This window comes from Lissotriton vulgaris, chromosome 4_1, assembly GCF_964263255.1.
Source record: "Lissotriton vulgaris chromosome 4_1, aLisVul1.2, whole genome shotgun sequence".
In the NCBI taxonomy this organism is placed as follows: domain Eukaryota; kingdom Metazoa; phylum Chordata; class Amphibia; order Caudata; family Salamandridae; genus Lissotriton; species Lissotriton vulgaris.
The window spans coordinates 30516782-30521226 of record NC_141691.1 but is presented as its reverse complement, the minus strand read 5'-3'; positions in this window follow the sequence as shown (position 1 = coordinate 30521226).

Here is a 4445-nt window from a genome sequence, read left to right as displayed (position 1 = left end):
TAGGGAACTTAGAACTCCCCTTAAATAGGCTTTATATGTTTCCCAAACAACCTGGGGGGAGGAAGATCCTAAATTGATCGCAAAGAACTCTGATGTTTTTTCATTAACTTCTTCTTTTAATTGATTATCTAATAGAAGTGATCTCTCCAGAGTCCACCTAGGTTTTAATGAAGTTATGTTCAATTCAATTACCACTTCCAGTACAGCATGGTCTGATAAGCCTGTAGGTGTGAAGGAAAGGTAATTAATGTCCTTAAGGAAGTGCTGATCTACTAGAAGATGATCTATTCTGGAGTAATTCTTGTATTTTTTGCTATAAAAAGTGAAGCCTAATTTATTTTTGTATTTTTTTCTCCAAACGTCTACTAAGGTGAAATCTTTCATTAGGACGTCTAAGATGGCTAATGATTTTAAGGGAGCATGGTATTTCGCCTTAGAAGTTCTATCTAATTTTTGGTCAAAAACCAAGTTGAAATCACCACTTAAAATTAAGGGGCCAGTTGTCGTAAATAGTGCTAATTCCAATTTAGACAGTGGAACCGGATTGTCCTCATTTGGACCATAGTACACTGCGATTGTATAGGTGGTATTTTGAATAAATACTTCCGCAATGAACCATCTTCCAGATTGGTCTGTCTCGAATTTTCTCAGGCTTATCCCACTATTCGCTCGAATTATAATAGAAACACCCCTTGTAACGCCTGATTGCCTAGAGCTGATTATGTCTTGAAACCATCTTAATTTCTTGAAGAGAGAATTGCATAGTGCCTCCTCTAAGTGTGTTTCCTGTAACATTATAATTTGAGCATCTGAATTTTTTAGGAATTCGCAAATTCTGTTCTGTTTTACTTTTTCCCCTATACCGTTAATATTCCATGACAGGACCTTAAGTTTGTATGGGTTAATCATGGGTCTAATATTGGTTCATGCCCATCCAAGCCTTTGTTCAGTGTAGAATAATTTATATATGAGGATTTTTTGTTTTTTATTTGCCCCCTTGCACCCCCCACCCCTTGAACCCCTCCCCCCGAGGAACCCTCCCAGCATACCTGGCGATGTCTTCGCCTTTCGGAGCAACCGGGTGGTGCCCGTGACCTTTTAACTGTATTTTGGTGAGACCAAATTAAATCACAAATAAATCATCAAGTCCCTCTGTTTTGTCATACAGCATATTAATATTTATTTTTACCTAACGTTATTATTATTTTTTTTTTGTTTAGTTTTATTTTTTATTAAATTCATCCTTTGAAGTAATTGCCAGTTCTACCCGTTACTATTCCTCCTGCTCGCTTTTTATTCGGTCCAAAAAATTATCGACCTCTTCTGGTTGTGTGAAACTGTATGTCCTATTTTTCCACATGATCCTGAGCATAGCCGGGAATCTCATCTGAACATGCGCTCCCACTAATCTTAGATCCGGCATTCTGGTGCCCAGCTCCCATTGTCTTTGTGCAGTTCTCGCGCCAATATCGGACCTTATAATATAAGGACTAGATTTATAACGTAGGTCTGACTTTGATAGGGATCTTCCTAGAATAAGTTCCTTAACGCTGTAAGTTTGAAAATTTACTAGAATTTTCCTTGGTGTTTTCCTATCCGAGCGTCTCTTGTATGGGTCTCTATGTACCCTTTGGATTTCTGCCTCCAGGTTTATATCCGGGCGATCTTTTAAAACACCATCCCTCAAAAGTCCACAAACAAAACCCTTTAAGTCCTCCAGCTCTTCCCCTTCCGGAATCTTTAGGATCCTTAGGTTATTCCTCCTAGCATGAGTCTCCAACCTCTCAATGTCCATAGCCAGTGATCTATTTTGAGTTTTAAGAAGTTCTATGTCTTTTTGATTACTGTGTACAGTTTTATTCAAAACAGCTGCTTCTGTTTCCAGGTTCCCTGTACGCAAAGTGACTTCCTCTAACATTGTCTCTAACACGTCAAACCTGTCCTGGATTGTTTTCTGGTTATTTTCTGATATTTCAAATTTTGACATCATATCACATCTTAAGGATCGAAAAAGATCCCCTAGCCGATCACTCTCCTGCTCACTAGAGTCCTCAGACCTTCTCCTTGTACCTAGAGTCCTTTGAACAGAGTCTGATGGATTGTCTTTGCTTACATCTTTTCTTCTTGTCCCGTCTTCACCTTCCTTAAAGCTGCTATGTGCAGCTTGACTCTTGGGTCTAGTATCTTGCTTCCCTCTCGCTTTATCTACAGGGGGTGCTTTAATTAGGTTGCCCTGAGCATTTGATCCTTGAAATACCTTTGTGCTTTCAGCCTCTAATAGATTTGGCTGACTCTTGTGCAGCTCTGAACTTGCTATGTTCGGCGATTCTGTTCCCTCCTCTGCGTTTTCCATATTTCCCAAATTCTCCAAAACCCCGTAACGGTTTTCTGAAGGTACGATGCCAATGTTGTCTTCTGACAAAATTGGGGAGCGTTTAGCCAGATCTAGGACTTTGAAAAAAGATTTAAGGGAGGGGGTACTTTTCACAGCTTGACTCTCGTGAGATGCTCCCTTAAGTTTTTTGATTAAAGTAATCTTTTTCTTTTTGCTTTTACAGGGGGTTAGCGGCATAGGTCGCTCTCTCTCCTCAAAATCTAAAGCGCCCTTCCCTTTTAATTCTACTCTAGATCTCAACTGGTACCTATTTCTCTTTGCAGGAGGGAAATTTCCTTGTTTTACCAGATTTGAGCTTATAACAGCATTAGCCGACCCAGTAGTTTCCAGTGTAACACTTTCCTTCTGCTTCAGCTTTTGCCCTTCAGACCCCAAACATTTTGATGAAACCCACTCTTGTATTGGGGCTTTACTGATCTCATATGCTGAAAGATCTGGCTGCGTTGGATCCATACAACCCCACCTCTCAGTGTTGGATGCTTGGGTTTCTACCGCATTACGCCCCAAGTCTCTTGTACTGTCTTGCCGCTGCCTGCACCTTAAGCCGCTGCTCCTTGCCAGACCCGCTTCGCGGGTCCCGCTGCGCGGTGTGGTGCTGCTGGAGAAAAGGGTGTGCAGAACTGGACAAAACACTTGGAGGGCACTTGAAAAAACAGGGCTGCGAGCGCGCCTATAGCAGGACTCCACTTCCCAAGAGTCCCTGCTACTTACCTAACTGGAACCACCTGGTGACGCTCTCCCTGTTGGCCACGCCCCCTATCTCCCGTTCAAAGCCTCTGGACTCAAACCACCGTTGGATTGCTTCTCTTTTGCTGCTGCTGACCTTGGAACTCTGACGCTGTTGATCTTGGTTGGCGTCTCTTGTACTGTCTTGCCGCTGCCTGCACCTTAAGCCGCTGCGCGGTGTGGTGCTGCTGGAGAAAAGGGTGTGCAGAACTGGACAAAACACTTGGAGGGCACTTGAAAAAACAGGGCTGCGAGCGCGCCTATAGCAGGACTCCACTTCCCAAGAGTCCCTGCTACTCACCTCACTGGAACCACCTGGTGACGCTCTCCCTGTTGGCCACGCCCCCTTGTTACCTCTCAGCCACAAAATACCGAGTGTTCCTCCGCAACGCGGGAGCGCGCGGGAGGAGCCCGGGACAAGGGCGGGACCGTCTGAGGCCGTCAGAGGCCTAAGTAGGCTGGGCTGGGCCCCGTCCCTTTGAATTTTGTTATATTTAATATTGTTTACTTCTTTTCATTTTTGTTCATACGGCGTATATGTCTTGATAGGTCTTGTATTGTGTCATTTTGCCTTGTAAATCCTATAGTATTTTCCCTAGCTTACACATGACGGCAAAAAAACTCCGTTCTGGTCGCGTCTTAGTGGGGAGATCTGGTTCTAAAACTAAATCGAACCCTTTCCGTAATAAAATCACTTCCTCAATGCAACTGAAAGGCCAATGTCAGCTTTTTAATTTATGGGAGAAAGGGAAGGATAAGGCTGCAGAGACCCATCCCCTCACGGAAGCTTTAGAGGATAATGTTCCTGAGCTAGTTAACATCACTAACAAGGATAACTCTATTCTGGGCACGGTTCCTGTCCAGCTTCAGGTTGCATCTTCCTCTCCTGAAACAGTGGGGGGTTTCCCTTTGGTGTCCACTGATTCGCAACGGAAAATGGAGCTTCCTCATGAGGCCTTGGGATGTAATGTTAGAAAATCTGACAATGCCATCCCCCCCAATCTTCTCATTTGGTAGCACCTAAATCCATAGAGAATCCTATTATTTCTTCAGTTTTGCCTACTAATTCTGCTATTCCAGAGGGTGATTTTACATTACCAGATATTGACTTAATAGCTCATAAAGGTTTGTTGAGACTTCCTCAGGATAATGTCAGGGTTAATTCTAATACTACTGAAGCTATAACAATTTCGAGTCCTTGTCCTCTTAGTAGTACCCCCTCAAACAAATTAGATTTTTCTCTAGCTCAGTTAAATTGTACTTCTTGTTCTGGCCCCAATCTGAACAATATGCCTGTGAGCCCTCCAAGTACTGACGGGAAGCT